The 20,122-nt window shown below is 39.4% G+C and overlaps 1 protein-coding gene across 1 annotated transcript in view; it reads left to right on the top strand.

Moving 5' to 3' along the window:
* ARL8B (ADP ribosylation factor like GTPase 8B) overlaps positions 1-20,122 on the top strand; it is a 54,648-nt gene that overhangs the window by 24,040 nt on the left and 10,486 nt on the right.

Consider the following 20,122-nt stretch of genomic DNA (forward strand, 5'->3'; position numbering starts at 1 on the left):
TTGCTGTTGTGGTTTTTTTTTTCTATTCAGGACATTCTCTCTTAAAATGCCCTGGCTTTCCACATTTGTAACATCCACTCATAGTCTTAGGAATTTTTTCCTGCATTTCCCTTCTTTCTCTGTGTCAGAACGTATCATTCCCTTCTCTCCTTCGAGGGAGATTTTGATTTAACGTTTTTCTGACTACCTCTTCCACAGTGGAAACCATGATTTTTGCTTTTTGTTTCTGCTTCTTTTCCTCTCTCCTTACAGAGACCTTCTGAGCTTCCCTGAATAATTCCTTAATTGGTTTTTTATTCTATCCATCAATCTTGTCTAATTTTTTTGTAATGTCAGGCCAGCTCTATGTTACAAAGTTAACCTTCAAAAGGCCTTGCCCTACCGGGTTCTCCAGATCTAATTTTCTCACGTGATTTTTGAGCCTCTGCAGGAATGCAGAGGGAGTTTTCTCTTTTTCTTGTTGAATCTCGAGTGCCTTTGAGACATTTTGTGTCCTAGGAGTGGACTCTCTGATCCCTTTAATTATTCTCTGAGGTCCTGCATTTGGGCTTGGTCCCTGGGATTATTATTATCCCATTTGGGATCCACATTTGGAAATTTTTGTTCAGCTGGCAAGACTTTTTGCCCAGGAGGATGTTGCCTCTCCCAGATGGTCATGGCCGCTCTCCTAATCATTCCCCTTTCTTCTCCTGTGAATAGGCTATTCATGATAGACATCATTTCAGCCCAGGTATAAAAGCTGGGTCCTACGAATTGGTCCAGCTGGTCTACTAAACTGAGGGGATCTTGTTGGAGTGATTTCATTTCCTTCTTGAAATTCCTAACTTCAGTACTTGTAAGAGGAGCATTTACAAAGCCAATCTCTCCCAGTCCCATGGGAACTTCCCTAAGAGGGAACATTGCTAGATTCCTGCTGTGTGGAAGGGATAGAGAAGTTCTCAGTGTCCCTCTGACACTGTTCTAATTATTTTCTTAAATTTGGATAAGGATTTAAAGGAGGAGTTGGTTTGGCTCTCCTGTGGTCTCCAGGTCTGTCTTCCTCTAACCCTCCTGCTGTCCCTTGATCTTGCTGTCCACTATTTTGTGAGATGTATGGAGGGGGTGTGCATGATAGGGGGTCCCAGGGCCTTTCACTGGGTGAGGGCTTTTTATTAGGTTCTTTTTCTTCTTCTTTGAGGGGGAACATGGGGGCTAATTTTTTGACCCATGTGTCATGGGAGGAACCCAGTGGGAGGTGATTAAATTATGGGGCGGATCTTTCCCACGCTGTTCTCCTGATAGTATCTGATGGTTTTAAAAATGGGAGTTTCTCTACACAAGCTCTCTCTTTGCCTGCTCCCATCCATGTATGATGTGACTTGCTCCTGCTTGCCTTCCACCATGATTGTGAGGCTTCCCCAGCCACGTGGAACTGTTAAGTCCATTAAACCTCTTTCTTTTGTAAATTACCCAGTCTTGGATATGTTTTTATCAGCAGTGCGAAAATGTACTAATACGTATACCTACATAAATTGAAAACCACACTAATGTGGAATTTTACCTTTTCTTTGAAAAAAAATTTTTTTCCTTTCAGCCATCAAACATTTTGAAGTATTTAAGGGGAGAAGAGTTTATTATATTTACCCAGGTATTTACCATTTCTTTTGATTTCTCTTCATTTTTAAAGTCCCAGCTTTCCCTCTGGTAGTTTCTCTTTTGCCTGGAGAACTTCCTTTAACATTTCTTTTGGAGCACATCTGCTGGCTACAGATTCTTCTAGTTTTCCTTCATCTGAGAATGTCTTTATGACCTTAATTCCTAAATAATATTTTTGCTGAATATAGAATTTCAGACTGGTAGTCTTTTTTTTTTTCCTCCAGCACTTCAGAATAGGCTTTGATTGTTTCTGATGGGAAAGTTGTAGTCATTTAAATTGTTATTCTCTAATGTCATGCATCATTTTTCTTTGGCTGCTTTCAAGATATTTTCTTGTCTTTGGTTACAGCAGTTTAATTGTGATATATCTGGATATGGATTTCTTTCTGCTTACTCTGCTTAGTGTTTGTTGTTCTTCTTGACTGTAATTTTGTCTTTGGAAATTTTGGAAAATTTCAGTCATTTTTTTCAAGTATTTATTCCTGAGTTACTCTATCTCTTATTCCAGGACTTTGACATGATTGTTAGTCCTTTTTATATTGTCCCACAGATCCTGTTCATTTCACAGTTTTGTTCATTTTTTTTTTTTTTTTTTTTAATTTTATTGTGGTAAAATACCTTTTTTTTTTTTTTTTTTTTTTTTTGTGAGACACGGTCTCACTGTATTGCCCGGGCTGGAGTGCAGTGGTGCGATCTTGGCTCAATGCAACCTCTGCCTTCCAGGTTCAAGTGATTCTTGTGCCTCAGCCTCCCGAGTAGCTGGGACTATAGGCAGCCGCTACCATGCCCAGCTAATTTTTGTGTTTTTTTGGTAGAGATGGGGTTTCACTATGTTGGCCAGGTTGTGTCTTCAACATTTTTAAGTGTTCAGTGATGTTAAGTACCTTCATATTGAATGCAACTATTACTGCTATCCGTTTCCAGGAACTCTTTTTATCTTGTAGAACTGAAACTCTGTACCCATTAAACAGTAACTCCTCACTCACCCCAACGCCACCCTAGCAACCACTGTTCTACATTCTGTCTGTGATTAGTCTTGCTGTTTTGCCCAGGCTGGAGTGCAGTGGCGCAGTCTTGGCTCTCTGCCTCCCGAGTTCATGCGATTCTCCTGTCCCAGCCTTCTGAGTAGCTGGGATTACAGGGACATGCCACCATGCCCAGTGGATTTGTGTGTGTGTGTGTGTGTGTGTCTGTGTGTGTGTATTTAAGTAGACACGTGTTTTCACCATGTTGGCCAGGCTGGTCTCAAACTCCCGACCTCAAGTGATCCACCCACTTCAGCCTCCCAAAGTGCTGGGATTACAGGCATGGGCTACTGCGCTTAGCCCAAGTTACTATCCTTGCATTTCAACTTGCAGAATTCCCTTTATCGTATCTTACAGATTAGGTCTGGTAGTAATTTCCTCAGCTTTTATCTGGGAATATCTTAATTTTTCTCCAACTTTTGAAGGACATTTTAGCTGAAAGTAGGATTCTTGGTTAACAGTTTTGGTTTTTTCATTTAGCACTTTGAATATATTAGCTCATTGCCTTCTGAATTCTGAAGTTTCTGATAAGAAATCTGCTACTATTCTTGATTATTTATATTTGATGAGTTGCCTCTGTCTTGCTGCTTTCAAGATTATATCTGTCTTTATCTTTTAATAGCTTGTTTATAATTTGTCTTGGTGTAGATCTCTTCAAGTTCATCCTACTTGGAGTTTGATGAGCTTCTTGGATGTTTATGTTCATGTCTTTCACCAAATTTGGGAAGTTTTGGATCATTATTTCTTCAAATTATGTCTCTGCCTCCTATTATCTGTCTTCTTTTAGGATTTCCACAGTATGCATGTTGGCTTTCTTGATGGTATCCCATAGGTCCCTTGGGCTTTCTTCACTTTTCTTCATTTTTTTTTCCCTTTCTCTGACTCAGACTGAATAATTCCATTTGTCCTATCCTCACATCTGTTGATTTCCCATGCCCCCCACCCCCACCTGGTCAAATCAGCCTTTGTGTTCCTCTAGTGAATTTTTCATTTGAGTTATTGTACTCTTTAAACGCTTTCTCTTTGGCTTCTTTTTCAGTTTTCTACTCCTTTATTGGTATTTCTATTTTGTTTGTACATAGTTTTCTTTCATTTTTCTCTGTTTTTGTTGTTGTTGAGTACCTTTAAGATAATTGTTTTCTTTGTGTGTGTTTTGTTCTTGTTTTTGAGACAGGGTCTTGCTCTGTCACCTAGGCTGGAGTGCAGTGGCGCGATGTCAGCTCACTGCAACCTCTGCCTCCTAGGTTCAAGAGATTCTTGAGCCTCAGCACCCCGAGTAGCTGAGACTACAGGTGCACACCACCATGCCCATCTAATTTTTGTATTTTTGTTAGAGATGGGGTTTCACTATGTTAGCCAGGCTGGTCTCAAACTTCTGACCTCAAGTGATCTGCCTGCCTCGGCCTCCCAAAGTGCTGGGATTATAGGTGTCAGCCACCGCACTTGGCCTAAGATAATTGTTTACTGGTCTTCTTCAGGGTCAGTTTCTGTTGGTTAATATTTTTTCCTTTGAATGGACCATACTTCCCTGTCTCTTTTATGCTTTGTGATTTTTTTTGTTGAAAACTGGAAATTTGAATCTAATAATGTGGTAACCCTGGAAATCAGACTCTCCCCCTTCCCCAGAGTTTACTGCCTTTTTTTTTTTCATTGTTCGTTTGTTTGGTTTTTGTTGAGATGGCATCTCACTCTGTCACCCAGGTTGGAGTGCAGTGGCACGATCTCGTCTCACTGCAACCTCTGCCTCCCAAGTTCAAGCGATTCTCTTGCCTCAGCTTCCAAGTAGGTGGGATTACAGGCACACGCCACCATGCCCAGTGAATTTTTGTATTTTCAGTAGAGATGGGGTTTTGCCGTGTTGGCCATGCTGGTCTCCAACTCCTACCCTCAAGTGATCCACCCGCCTTGGCCTCCCAAAGTGCTGGTATTATAGGCCTGAGCCACCATGCCTGGCCTCAAATAGGAATTCAAGCATTCGCCACCATGCCCAGCTAATTTTTGTGTTTTTAATGGAGATGGGGTTTCACCAATTTGGCCAGCTGGTCTTGAAATCCTGACCTCAAGTGATCCCTGTCCCCCCTCCCCGCCCCCAGCCTCCCAAAATGCTAGGATTACAGGCATGAACCAGCTACTGTGCCCAGCCATGATTCTTCATATGTTCAGTTACTTTGGATACTTTTGTATTCTTCTTTTATTCTTCTTCATTTTTCAGTTGTTTTGTATACTTTGAGTAATGCGAGACTCTAGATTTTGTTTAAATCCTGTGGAGAGTATTGATTTGTTATTTTGTTTTGTTACAGCAGGCAGTTAACTCAGTTTAGGCCACAAGATCCAACCCACCTTCTATGGGCTTTGGTTCTAATATGATGTTAGTTTTCAAAGCCTTGCTGGTGCTATTTGGGTCATTTCTGTCTATGTGCTACCCAGGGGTCAACCAGGAACTTGGGTGATGGTCTACCTTATAGTTTAGTTCTCAAAGCCTTTGATGTACTGTTTGGGATGAGATCCATATGTCACAGCTTGGGGATGAGCCCAGGAGTTCATACACAACTTTTGTCAGATGTGTTACTCTAGTTCCTTCCCTTCTGAGTGTCCTTGATACTGTCTTTCTCTCCCATCTCCCACTTCCTGGTCCTCTGCCTGGAAAGCTTGAGGCCCATGCCTTTCCCTCAGTTGAATTTGTCTCAGGGGCTACAAGGTAGGAGAAGGAATCACAAAACAAAACAAAACAAAACAAAAAACCCAAAGCAACACAAGTTCTTTCTCCATAGCACTCTACTCCCTCCCCTCCCCAAAGCACTTTATTTAGACCACAGTTTTCTGGTCAGAGAGGATTTTCTTCTTCGTAGGTACAGCTGGTCCATAGCTGCTTTAGGTGTGCCATAGCTTCCAGGCTTGGTTTTGTCTGGGTGCGATGGCAAGAGAGAGGGTGGAAATAATAAATTTCTCCCACTCTACTGTATTCCTCACACTCCCAACCTTCTTGCCCCCCATATACACACACACACCTTACACCAGAAAGAGAAGTCTCCTCTTGGAGCTTTTATCTCTTCATGACTGGTACACATTTCTAGCAATTGGGCTGCCTTTGTATCCAGACTGGAAGATTGGGAGAAAACAGACAAAAGTAGGAAAGAGCACCAGATTGATTGTGCTTCAAGTTCTAGTTCCATTCTCAAATCTGTCTGCTACCATTTACTTTTCAGAGTCCTCAGATAGCTTTTTTTTTAAAATGTATTTTGAGATGGAATCTTGCTCCGTCGCCCAGGCTGGAGTGCAGTAGAGCGATCTCAGCTCACTGCAACCTCTGCCTCCCGGGTTCAAATGATTCTCCTGCCTCAGCCTCCTAAATAGCTAGGATCACAGGTGCTTACCACTTCGCCACCACCCCTGGCTCATTTCTATATTTTTAGTAGAGATGGGGTTTCACTATGTTGGCCAGAGCTGGTCTCAAACTTACGACCTCAGGTAATCTTCCTACCTCGGCCTCCCAAAGTGCTGGGATTACAGGTGTGAGCCACCACGCCCAGCCTGGGGCATGCATTCTGTCCAGGGTTTTAGTTGTATTCAGTGGAAGGAGCGGGTAATGGTTTTCAGTGGAAGGAACAGGTAATGTCACATCTCATGGACCCTGCATGATGGTAGCAAACATTGAATGCTTTTCCTGTACCAAGCATTGTTCAAAATGCTGTATGTGTTTTAATTCATTTTACTTGTAAATAGCTCTGTGAGGTAGAGACTATGGTTGTCTCCATTTTATATTTGGGCAAAGAAAGGCATTACAAAGTTAAGGAATGTGTAAGAAGGGCACATCGATAGGCAAAAGGTAATGTCAGAGTTGTTACCTAGTGTGACTGTTTCCAGAGTCCCAATTATAACCACCAGAATAACACTGCCTGTGTATCATTGTGTTTTAACATTTATTACCTGAAAAAATGAACAAGGTCTCTTAGGGTAATTCTAGAGCCACTGAAACTCTTTATGTTATACTGAAATAGTTATTTGTCAGCTATGTGACTACTATTTTAGCAGGCTTTATAAATGACATTTAAAATTTTATTAGTCCTTGGGTTCTGTCTTACTTTAATAGGTCTTGATAAAGATTAGGCTTTAAAAATTTTAATGAATATGAAATTCATTCTGTTGTTTATGGCTTATAAATTTGTAGTATATGCTGAAGTCTTCCTCCGTAAGGGATTTGTTTTTCTAAAACTGAAGGACAGCAAGGCATGGTGGCTTATGCCTGTAAGCCCAGCACTTTGGGAGGCCAAGGCTAGAAGATCATTTGAACGCAGAAGTTCGAGACCAGCTTGGGCAACATGGCGAAACCCTGCCTGGAGGCATGCACCACCACGCCTGGCTCATTTTTGACTTTTGTATTTTGTACCAAAAATACAAAATTTGAGCCAGGCGTGGTGGTGTGTGCCTGTAGTCCCAGTTACATGGGAGACTGAGGAGGGAGGATCACCCGAACACAGGCGGTTGAGGATACAGTGAGCCATGATCACATTAGTGTACTCCAGCCTGGGTGACAGAGTGACTCTGTCTCCAAAAAAAAAAAAAAATGCTAGGTGCGGTGGGATTACAGGCTGGGATCATGCCTGTAATCCCAGCACTTTGGGAGGCTGAGGCGGGTGGATCACCTGAGGTCGGAAGTTCGAGACAAGCCTGACCAATATGGAGAAACCCCATCTCTACTAAAAATAAAAAATTAGCCCGGTGTGGTGGTGCATGCCTGTAATCCCAGCTACTTGGGAGATTGAGGCAGGAGAATCGCTTGAACCTGGGAGGCGGAGTTTGGGGTGAGCTGAGATCATGCCATTGTACTCCAGCCTGGGCAAGAAGAGCAAAACTCTGTCTCAAAAAAAAAAAAAAAAAAAAGAGAGAAAAGGAGAAAACACTGAAGGACTTTTGTTACATGCATTTCTTTTCTTTTTTTTTTTTTTTTTTTTTTTTTTTTTTTTTTTTTTGAGACGGAGTCTGGCTCTGTCACCCAGGCTGGAGTGCAGTGGCGCGATCTCGGCTCACTGCAAGCTCCGCCTCCCGGGTTTACGCCATTCTCCTGTCTCAGCCTCCCGAGTAGCTGGGACTACAGGTGCCCGCCACCTCGCCCGGCTAGTTTTTTGTATTTTTTAGTAGAGACGGGGTTTCACCGTGTTAGCCAGGATGGTCTCGATCTCCTGACCTCGTGATCCGCCCGTCTCGGCCTCCCAAAGTGCTGGGATTACAGGCTTGAGCCACCGCGCCCGGCCTACATGCATTTCTTACTAAGTTAGAAATCTAGAAATCTCCATTAAGAAACCTAGAAATATAAACTGTTTTACAATTTTTTTTTTGAACAAGCAGCATTTGTACCCATAGAAGGGCATACAGTGACAAGTCTTTTTCTCGTTTTAGTTCCCCAAATACGCAGTTTTCCCCAGAAAGAAGAAAAGGAACTTCTAAATAAAGTTATTTTCTAAATTTTAAAAAGTTTTTATGTTAGAAATGCAAACATTCAAAAAGTAGTGCAAATGTTTAGAGACCAACCAGTACAATAGTATCAAGGCCTGAAAATGTGACTGGTATACTAATAACCTCAACACTCGTGCTTCCTACTTTAGAACCCTACGCAACCTGCATGCAAACAGTAATCTTTTTATAAAAAGATGCAGGTGTTTATTAAGGATTATGGTGGACCTTTGATTTTCACGGGAAATATATCCAGATAACTTTAGTGACTTCACAAGTTGAAAAATAATGTTATTTGCTTGAGCTCTCTAGCACTAAGATTTCTTTTAGTGTCTATTTTTATATTGCTGTTGGCTCATCAATGTTTCTGAATATTTGAGTGAAACTGCTGGGTGGTTGACAATGGATACTCACTAGCAAACTAATCACAGACAAGCAAGTTGAATTTCTATTCAGCAGTTTTTTGGATATAGATTTAGTGGCACCATTATTAGAATGCTGTTAAAGGTATAGTGATCATATGAAATAATCTTTAGAGACCTTTTAAAATGACTATTTTTCGGGAATAGAGGTTAGCAAGAATGAGTTTTCAGGCTCCTAAATAAAATTGTGGTTTGGAGAACATTTTAATCCTCAAGAGTTGTTTTTGTAAAGGAAATTGCTGCGAAGTAGCTCCCTTTCTATTAGCAGGCAGTAGAGTTAGTTGTTTCAAGTGAGTTAGAATTGGAACGACAGCATGTAGTTAGTGGTTGGAGAGTTCCTATGCCATTACGCTTTATAGAAAGTTATCTAGATGTGATATGACCAGTTGATCCCCTGTAATAAAAACAATTAAAACATTTTCTAGAGAATTTTTATCCGCTATATTCGATTTTCATAGCATAATGCTGAAGAAAATGTAATGAGTTTTTCACCAAGTTTCGTTGTTCCCATTCAAAAAGAACTATTTAAAAATCCATGTTGCTTAGGTGTATTTGTATAAATGTGTTATTGGTATATGTTCCAAAATTATGGGAAACTGCTGTAATTCTGATATGACTTTAGTGTATGTTGTTAATAATTTTAATTGTTACATAAAATCATTCTATGGCACAGAGGTAACGAAAAAAAAAAAAAATCCGTGTTGCTACTATTTGGGATGTTATGTATCCTGACAGGATAAATAAAACTTGCCATTAGTTTTTTGTTTTTTGTTTTTTTTTTTTGGAACAGGATCTGGCTTTGTCACCGGTATCTGTAGAGTGCAGTGGCACCATCTCAGCTCACTCCAACCTCTGCCTTCCAGGCTCAAACCATCCTCCCACCTCAGCCTTCCAAGTAGCTGGGACTGCAGGCACACCCCACCACACCTGGCAAAGTTTTGTATTTTTTGTAGAGACAGGGTCTTGCTTTGTTGCCCGGACTAGTTTCAAGCGATCCACCCACTTCGGCCTCCCAAAGTGCTGGGATTACAGGCTTGAGGCACTGCACTGGCCTTTACCACTAGTTATCTTGAAAAAATAATTCAGCCCCTGTCCCCTAAGGCAAATCTGATTGCTTGCCAAATTACCATAAACTCAGCAATATCAAAAAAAGACAAAACAAAAACCCAGCAATATTAACACTGAAACTTGGGAGTCTTGCCTTCAGGTGTGGTCCTCAGTCCAAAGTGTATCAAGAGCCCCACTGACATCAGAGAGGCAATGTTTGAGTGGTTTGCAAAAAACAGTACAGCAGTTAAGAGTTAAATATTTCATCTTAAGGGTTTGAGTGTGTCTGTTTGCCTCATAGGTGAGGCAAAGGCCTCATCTAAAGGCCAGCTGTTCAGGAGCAGGAAAGAAGCAAAGAGGCAAAGCCAGCAGTAAACACTTGAGGTTTGAGCTAATATAGGCACTTAGGAGAAGTGGCAGTAGGGAGAAAGGAGACAATACCTTTGCATTCTGATTAAGAGGATTTAGAGTTCTCTGTATCTAATATAATCAAAAGTGACATAGATAGGACTGAAATTTAGATTTCTTGACTCGTTTTCAAGTAGCACAGTGGGTAGGCACTCTACAGAAACATTCCTATTGTTAAGTGTTAAGTTAGTCCTTTTAAGCCCTTAGACATTTAGGGGCTTAAATGTCACTACTTCAAGAAAGGCCTTCTTGGATACTCAATCACCTCATACAGTTTCCTCTGTTTTGCATGGCATATATTTATTAGGTGATATTTGTATATTTGTTTCCTAGTTTCTCTTCTTTTTATTGTTGAATTACTGACTGATGACTAAGTGAGGACATAGAGGCAGAGACAAAGTAGCTTTAAGAGTTTTTATAAGACCACAGGAAAAAGTGAACAGCAATAGGTATTTATAAATCAGTATAGCATAGATTTGTTATCTGTGTGTGCTGTCAAGGTACACAAAACTCAGCTGTGTGAATAGGCTGCTATTGGACTGGATCATTTGTGTAGCAGTCTTTTACAGTTGGCCTGCCTGCCTTAGAACGAGGAGAGCCAGAGTTCATAAATACATAGTATGAGAGCTATAGCCACTTCTTCATCTGTACAGATGCCACAGATTAAAAAGAATGTCACTCAATGAACTCAGGTTGGAGCCACAGTCAGTCCATTTGGATTAGTAAACTAGATGAAACGTTGGCATCCAGGCCACAGTCTACACAGGGGTGCCTGTTCTTAGCAGGAATCTAAGGTTGCCTTTATCTTTCTGGCTAGTGTTTTTGGAAGAGTTAGAAGATTTGTTTGAGTCTTTATTGTTGTACATTGTCAGTTTTGAAATGATAATCTTGGAATGTTATGACTTTGCAGAAGGTTTTGTTTGATTTGCTTCAGAGAAATAATTTCTGAGTTTGGTTTATCTGGGATGTTGGCCCATGGGGAGAATTTGGGCCATCAGGTAAAGGGAGCCTTAATTAATTATATCCCTAAGGAATTTTGAAGTATGAGTTTAAAATTTTTGCATGCTACTTCTTAATTCACTGTGATAATTACAGAAGAGCACTTTCTTTAGAAACAAACAAAAATAAACCCATTGAAGTTTTGAGAAACTTTATTCTTTAGTAATAAGACTTAACTGCTCAAATGAATCTTTTATTTGTATTGTAGATTCAGAGGAACAGGGGCAGGTCTCTTCCATGGGTATATTGTGTGATGCTGAGGTTTGGGCTTCTACTGATCTTGTCACCCAAATAGTAAGCATAGTACCCAATAGATAGTTTTTCAGTCCTTGCCCTCTCCCCACTTTTCGGAGTCTCCCATGTTGGGCCTATCGTTATGTCTGTGTGTACTCAGTGTTTAGCTCCCACTTTCTTCCTTTTTTTTTTTTTTTTTGAGATGGAGTCATGCTGTGTTGCCCAGGATGGAGTGCAGTGGCATGATAGCAGCTCACCTGCAACCTCCGTCTCCCTGGTTGAAGTGATTCTCCTGCCTCAGCCTCCGAAGTAGCTGGGACTACAGGTGTGTGCCACCACACCTAGCTAATTTTTGATTTTTAGTAGAGACAAGGTTTCGCCATGTTGGCCAGACTGGTCTCAAACTCCTGACCTCAGGTGATCCACCCGCCTCAGCCTCAGAAAGTGCTGTGATTACAGGTTTGAGCCACCACACCTGACCAGCTCCCAGTTACAAGTTAAGAACATGCAGTTTTTGGTTTTCTGCTTCTGTATTAGTATTGCTGAGTCTTTTAACCTGTACTTTCTAACTAAAATCCTTTGAGAAGGAGTTATGTCTGTGGTTGGAAGTAAATCCAAATTTGCATATAAAATAAATCAAATTATTGATCTTTGGGAAATTATTTAAGGAAAGATTGTCCACAGTGTTCTGAAATTGGGAGAAAATGAACATTGTATATATGATTCTTGAAATGTTACTGTAGTGAATGATTATAAACATGTTTTCTAGCACCTTAAAAAGACAGTGCTGCTGGGTGCCATGGCTCATGCCTGTAACCCCAGCATTTTGGGAGGCCGAGGTGGGTGGATTACCTGAGGTCAGGAGTTCGAGACCAGCCTGGCCAACAGGGCAAAACCCCGTCTGTACTAAAAATACAAAAATTAGTTGGGCATGGTGGCACGCGCGTGTAATCCCAGCAACTTGGGAGGCTGAGGCAGGAGAATTGCTTGAACCCAGGAGGCAGAGGTTGCAGTGAGCTGAGATTATGCCATTGCACTCCGGCCTGGGTGACAGGAGCAAAACTCCGTCTTGGGAGAAAAAAAAAGAGAGTACTGTAAAGGGAATCTCATGTTTGAATATGATGTATGTGTTTGCAATAACTACTGTAAAGAAGAGAAAGATAAAGAACAGAATATGATTATACTTTGTCCCTCAGTATATGAGAGGGATTGGTTCTAGGACCCCCTCTGTTTACCAAAATCTGTATGTATTCAAGTCCTGCAGTCGGCCCTGCACATATGAAAAGTTGCTCCACACCCCCCATATATTAGGTGTTTGAATCCATGAATACTGTATTTTTGATCTGCATGTGGTTGGAAAAAATCCATGTGTAAGTGGACCTATATGCACTTCAAACCTATGTAGTTCAAGGGTTAACTTTAGTTATAACTCTTCTACTTTTTCCTGAACTAATTGTGAGAATTCTTTATGATTGATTCTGTTCATGAATTTTACTATTATTTATTATTGTAGTAGGTAATAAGTGGTAGTGGCATGACTAATTTATCTTCTATTTCCAGATGCACTTGATACAATAAAGAATAAGGTAGTATTTGATTATTTCTATTTAAAATTTATTTTATTTGGAAACCATTTAAAATTTATAGAAAAGTTGCAGAAATAAATGCATCGCAAACAGCACTCATACCCCTTTCCAGGATCAAACTGTGGTTAACATTTTACCTCATTTGCTTTCTGATTATCACCTTACAGCCTTCAATTTTTTGAAACATTGGAGGGTGAGGCCCTTGTTTTCTAAGTATGTAGTTTGTAAGATTAGGGATATTCTTTTACATGAGTATAGTTAAGTTACCAACTTTAGTACATTTAAAAGTTGATACATTATAGATTTTATCTATTCCATTTTTGTCAGTTGACCCAATAATAATATCATTTGTAGCCATTTTTGTCCTTCAGTACAGGATCCAACTAGGATCATGTACCGCTTTTAATTGTCATGTTTCTTTAGCCTCCGTTAATCTGAAACATTTCTACAGCTTTTCTTTTTCTGGCATTGACATTTTTGAAAAATTCACACATGACCCTTCTTTTAAATAGAGTGTTCCTCATTTTGGGTTTGTGTGATGATTAGATTCTGTTATATATACTCAGCTGAAATACTACATAGGGGATATTGTGTCCTTCTAATGGTATTGTGTCTATAGGCACATGATGTTAATCTGAGCATTGAGATACTAATTGTGATCACACAAAGTGTTGCCTGATTTTTCCATTGTATAATTACTAGTTTTTCCCATCTTGCAACTAATGATCAGTTTGTGGGAGATATACTTTCAGACTGTGAAACTTCTTGCTCTTCATCAAAATTTCCCCCTAGATGAGTATCTTATTACCTTCCTTTTAAGTGTTTTCCCAGCAAAAAAAAAAAAAAGAAAGAAAAATTGGTTGTAATTCTTTTTCTTACTAAATTGAAATACAAAATTCTACTTACTACAGAAATATAGAAAGCATAATAATTTGAAAAATGAGTATTGGTAATTATAGTGACTTCATGTATGAATTAAAAGTTCTTAGAAGGAAAAATGACTAATTTGGGTATTTAGTTGGTCATATCCTCTCACTTGCCCAGTGTGTGAATTTTGGAATTAAACAATTGAGTCCTGGTGTGTTTTGTTTTAAAAAGAAAAGACCACTCTGCTTAGCATGTGAAAAGTAGCTTCTTCTATACTGTACCAAAAGAAAAAAATTAGTATGAGGCTTTGTCATGTTCCATATGTCATTCTGTCTTCATAAAGTGGCTTGATAACCACACCCTTAAAAAATGATTCTTAGAGAAAAAAACTGTGAGACGTTTGTTAAAGTAGGTGTTTTTCTATTTGTCTTTTTAAGTTTATTGTATTGGATTGAACCGCTGCTATAGATGGACAGGTCAAGCAAAGAGAAACTTCATTTCCCATGTTGTTGTTAATAGCTTGCTTTCTGCATGTCTTCATTTAAAAGAGCAATTGTAAAATCTAACCTAATCCATTTAGTACTACTCTACTTTGAAAGCATTAAAACATATGAAGAGGATTTCACTGTGCTCTTTCCAGTGTCAGATATCACTGTTTACAAGCAGTCAGTGCACAGTACATCTCTGGTATATTAACCTGTTTACAAAGAATAGTTGCATCCACCCCTCACCCATTTCTATTGTCTTAAGGTATCCTTTTTTTTTTTTTTTTTTTTTTTGAGACGGAGTCTCGCTCTGTCACCAAGCTGGAGTGCAGTGGCGTGATCTCGGCTCACTGCAACCTCCACTTCCTGGATTCAAGCAATTCTCCTGCTTCAGCCTCCCGAGTAGCTGGGACTACAGGCACGCGCCACCACGCCCAGCTAATTTCTGTATTTTTTTGTACAGACAGGGTTTCACCATGTTGGCCCAAATGGTCTCGATCTCTTGACCTCATGATCCACCCGCCTTGGCCTCCCAAAGTGCTGGGATTACAGGTGTGAGCTACCACGCCTGGCTGGTATCTTTTGTTTTTTGTTTTGGTAATGCTCTGTGGCCCAGGCTGGAGTGCAGTGGTGCGATCTCAGCTCACTGCAACCTCCACCTCCTGGGTTCAAGCGATTGCCTCAGCTTCCAGAGTAGCTGGGACTACAGGCATGCTCCACCATGCCCAGCTAACTTTTTATATTTTAGTACAGGTGAGGTTTCACCACGTTGCCCAGGCTGGTCTTGAACTCCTGAGCTCAGGCAGTCCACCTGCCTTGGCCTCCCAAAGTGCTGGGATTACAGGCATGAGACACTACGCCCGGCTGTCTTAAGGTATCTTTAGTAAAGTGTCTTTTCACTATTAGAGGTTCACCACCTCATGTCTTCAGTCTTCCTGCTGTTAATTTTGATTGCTCTCTGTACGGTTTTCACCATTTTCCATTTGTCTCATTTCTGAGATCTCTAGTAGAAAATTTAGGTGAGTGCTGCAAAGTGGAGTTGGCACTGATAGAACTTTCTGGGACAAGGTCTGCTTTAGCCTTTGGTATGCTAATGAATTTGGGAAGAGCCACATTTTTCTGCTGTTGTAGCATTCATCTCCTTGCTTACCTGTATTTTAAATGAACAGCCTATGAATAGAACATAAAACCATAAATGTTAGGTCTGGAAGTGACTTTGGAGATACTCTTCCAATGTCCTTTTTCTAGATAAGGAAGCTGAATCCCAACGTCACATGACTTGCATCTGGTTAGTAAGTAGCATAATTGGTAATAAGATGCCCTGACTTTGAGACTAGTCTTCTTTTCACCATCTTATTTTGCTTCAGATTCATTTTGTTCAACCAAATTCCAGGTACACTACCTTGCAAGTTTGTCTTATAGGAGGGTAAGCATTGTGACAGTGACAGCTCCATCTACCATCACAAAATCACAGCGAGTGCCACGTGTGATCATGGCATTTAAGAAGGCAGGCATGAAAGCATGCACTGGTCCCTCTTATCCATGGTTTTGCTTTCCAGTTTCAGTACATATGATCAACCTCTGAAATAATGACTCCAAAGCAGAAGAGTACTGTGCCTAATTTATAAATTAAGCTTTATCATAGGTATGTATGTATTGGAAAAAACATAGTGTACATAGGGTTAGGTTCTATCTGTGATGTCAGGCATCCACTGGGGTTCTTGGAATGTATGCCCCAAGGATAAGGAGGGACTACGTATTTTTATGTCTCTACTCTTCCCCCCAAGTCAGATTAACTCATAACTATCCAGATCTTAAGAACAATATGACTTTAGGCAAGTGACTTAATCTGACATTGCCTTGTTTTTCTCATCTGAGAAATGAAGATAATGCTACTCATTTCATTGGGTTGTCATAAGGATTAAACTATGCTGACGAGTATTAAGTGCTTAGTATTATGTGTTTGTTAAATTTGTTAAAATAAGTAGAATGATACACCACTAAGTAGTATTTTCTAAACATCTGTTTCCCAAACCTGTAGTCTTAATTAAGCAGCTTCTTGACAGCTCAGACATAAATTCTCAGGTATCTATTGCCCAACTGCCGACTGAGTGGTTATAGTTGTTCAACGCAAGCTTCGAAAAGTGATGATTAAGATTGGACACTAGGAAAGAAGTAGAAAATATTTCCAGGTCCATAAAGTAATTATTGCACAAAATTCATGCATCAAAGTTAAGCACTTTATTGGCAGAAGAGTTCCATCATTTTCCTCCTTCATGGCCTATGGTTTTTTGTTTGTTTTTTTTTGAGACATGCTCTCACTCTGTTGTCTAGGCCATAGTACAGTGGCAGAATCTTGGCTTAAAGTCATATTGTTCTTAAGATCTCAACCTCCACCTCCCAGGCTCAAGCAATCCTCCCACCGCAGCTTCCCTAGTAGCTGGGACTACAGGTACATATAACCATGCCCAGCTAATTTTTGTGTTTTTTGTAGAGAGAAAGTTTTGCCATGTCACCCAGGCTAGTCTTGAACTCCTGGGCCGCAGCAACCTGCCTGTCTCAGCCTCCCAAAGTGCTGGAATTAGAAGCTTGAGCCACTATGCCCGGCCCTAATAACTCTTACTTTGTTCAACAAATAGTTATTGAATATCTTGCTGTACTCAAGACTTTTTGGAGTAAAAGCTCAAGGACTTGATTAGCTGATTTTCAGTTTTTGCATGTTAGCAGTAGCAACTGAATTACAGGAAAGTTGTTAGCGTCGGCCGAGGTAAAGAAAAGAGATAAATGAACCCCTGAGAAAGCTCAGGGGTACTCCAGTATAATGGCAGCCCCTACATTATTTCATTACAAAGGGGTGCTGTAGTTGATGTTCATAATCATAAAATTTTACCTCCAAAAGGGAGGGCCCTTGAGTGTTGTCTAATTTAGTTTTCTTGTTTTGCAATAGATAAAATGACCCTGAAACATTGAGAACACATTAAATCATGTTCTATAGATTGTTTGTGGGAAGTTAGCCAAGTGTGTATTGCCTTTTAGAAAGCTTTCTATGCAAGCTAATTATAAAGTTTGGTACCTAAAAAGTTTAGCTACTATTTCCTGCCTTTTCATTAAGTAAAATACCTAAAGATATGAAATAAATGAGCATTATCTCACGTAGATCTCTCCTTAGAGATTAAAGCCTATCACAGTAAATATAATTACAATGAAAATATTTAAGAAAAATATAATCATGATTTAGCCATGTGACCTTGGGACTCTACTACCTGTTCTATAAAATGGTAATGATAATTGTCCTTCCCTATATCATGACTAGTTTTCAAAAAATTTTGGTAAAATACGCAGAACACAATGTATCATCTTAATCATTTTCAATTGTGCAATTCAGTAGTGTTAAGTACATTCACATTGTGTAACCATCCCACTGTCCACTTCTAGAAATTTTTTATCTTTTCAAACTGAAATTCCATACCCATTAAGCAAATAAGTATCTTCTGTCTTTATGAACTTGAGTACTTTAGGTACCTCATAAATTGAAATACTGTGTGTGTGTGTGTGTGTGTGTGTGTGTGTGTGTGTGTGTGTGTGTATGAGAGAGAGAGAGACTTCTGGCTCATTTCACTTAGCAAAATGTCTTCATTTCTTTTGAGTGTATATTCAGAAGTTGAATTGCTGGATCATATGATAATTCTATTTTTAGGTTTTGAGGAACTGCTGTTCCATTTTTCATATTAGCTGTACCATTTTATCTTCCTGCCAGCAGTATACAAGAGTTCCTATTTCTCTGCATTCTTTCCAGTGCTGACTTTCTGTGTTTTTTTTTTTTTTCTTAATAGTAGCCATCGTACTGGATGTTAGGTGGTATCTCTTTGTGGGTTTGATTTGCATTTCCCTAATGATTAATGAGTTGAACATCTTTTCATGACTTTATTGGCCATTTATCTTTTATCATGGCTTAGTTTTGATACAACGAGTTTTGATATAAGGACTAGATTTTCACGTATAATCACATACATGAAAGTCCAGAGAATTATAATTATAATGTCTTATATAAGTGAAATTAGTGATTACAGTTGTGTTAACATTTTTTTCTCATATTAATAAAACTGCACAGAACGGTTAAAAGAGGCAGAATTCGAGTTCTGTAGAGGAAGTTGTTTGTACAGTTGGAATTCATTGTGCTCAAGACTTAAGACAATTTTGGAATACATGTGTATGTGGCTAGCATGAGGCCATAGCAAACAATTGCCCGGTGTTAAGGCCATGAAAATAGTCCTGTTTGTTTAACCAGTCCCTTGTTGAGGTGTTTGTTAATCCTGGGTTGTTAGCCTAAAATTTAATAGTAAACTCAACTGAGAAAGAAACTGAGAAATTTGCTAACGTAACTAAAATATAAATGCATAAAATCAGTATTAATTGTGACTCATTAAGATGTACTTCACAAGAGCAGTCAAAATAGAGAATATGGCAAGAATATGGTAAGGCATAAGAGAATCGTGATACTTTACTGAAGAATATAAAAGATTGGGATGACTAACTGGTCAAATATGTGCCTGAATGAAAAGACCTGATAGTAGTTACATATTGAGTTAAGTGTGATTTTTCTCAAATTAATATATTTAGTGTAATTCCAGTCAGTATTTTAACAAAATTATTAATCTCTGAAGTTTATTTGGAATGTGGGTGATGAATAAAGATAATACCAAAAAATCTCAAATTTTTAATCAGCTGTATAGAATAATACCTAGTATAAATTGTAGTAATAAATCTAGTGTTTATTCAGGAATAAACAGAGTAATGGAAAAGAATTGAGGACCCAGATACAGAACTGTCTGTCTATGGTGTTTGACATATCACTTATTATTTATTTATTTGGAGATAGAGTCTCACTCTGTTGCCCAGGCTGGCAGTGGCACAATCTCGGCTCACTGCAACATCTACCTCTCAGGTTCAAGTGATTCTCCTGCCACAGCCTCCCAAGTAGCTGGGATTACAGGTGCATGCCACCACACCTGGCTAATTTTTTTTGCATTTTTGGTAGAGGCAAGGTTTCAGCATGTTGGCCAGGCTGGCCTTGAACTCCTGACCTCAAGTGATCCACCCGCCTTGGCCCCCCAAAGTACTGGGATTACAGGTGTGCGCCATCACACCCGGCCTGATGTATAATTTTTAATTAATTGGTAAAGGACAGACCTTTTTTTTTTTTTTTTAAGATGGAATGTCACACTGTCACCCAGGCTGGAGTGCACTGGTGTGATCTCAGCTTACTACAACCTCTGCCTCCTGGGTTCAGGCGATTCTCCTGCCTCAGCCTCCCGAGTAGCTGGGATTACATGCACCTGCCATCATCCCTGGCTGATTTTTGTATTTTAGTAGAGACGGGTTTCATCATGTTGGCCAGGCCAGTCTTGAACTCCTGACCTCAGGTGATCCACCCACCTTGGCCTCCCAAAGTGCTGGGGGTACAGGCATGAGCCACGCCCAGCCAAAGACAGATTTTTTAATTAGTGGTGGGATGATTGTTGGTTATCTATTTGGAAAAAGAGACTTTCCTTTAGTACTGTGTATCGTCATACTCCAGTTGGATACATGTTTTAAATTTGAAAAAGTCACATAGTATTAGAAGAATTTAATTTTGATTTCATGACATTGAGATTAGAAACCAAAAAGAGAACAAAATTGATTACATAAAAGGAAAAACTTCTGTATGGCAAAATATTTTATAAGCCTTATTAAAAGACTTGGAAATGCTATTTAGCAGTGAATTTTAATAGTTATTGTCAGAATAATTTAAATGCTGAAAGTTTGATATCTGATTTCATCTACTTTGTGTGTGAAAATGTACATCAGGTGAACACATTTAAATATTTTCATATGTATTTGTAATATAAAAAATTTTTTAACATAAGGAAATATGTGAAAAATTACATTAGTTTCAAAAATATCTTTTTTAGATGGGAGAATTT

This window comes from Macaca thibetana, chromosome 2, assembly GCF_024542745.1.
Source record: "Macaca thibetana thibetana isolate TM-01 chromosome 2, ASM2454274v1, whole genome shotgun sequence".
NCBI classification, from domain to species: domain Eukaryota; kingdom Metazoa; phylum Chordata; class Mammalia; order Primates; family Cercopithecidae; genus Macaca; species Macaca thibetana.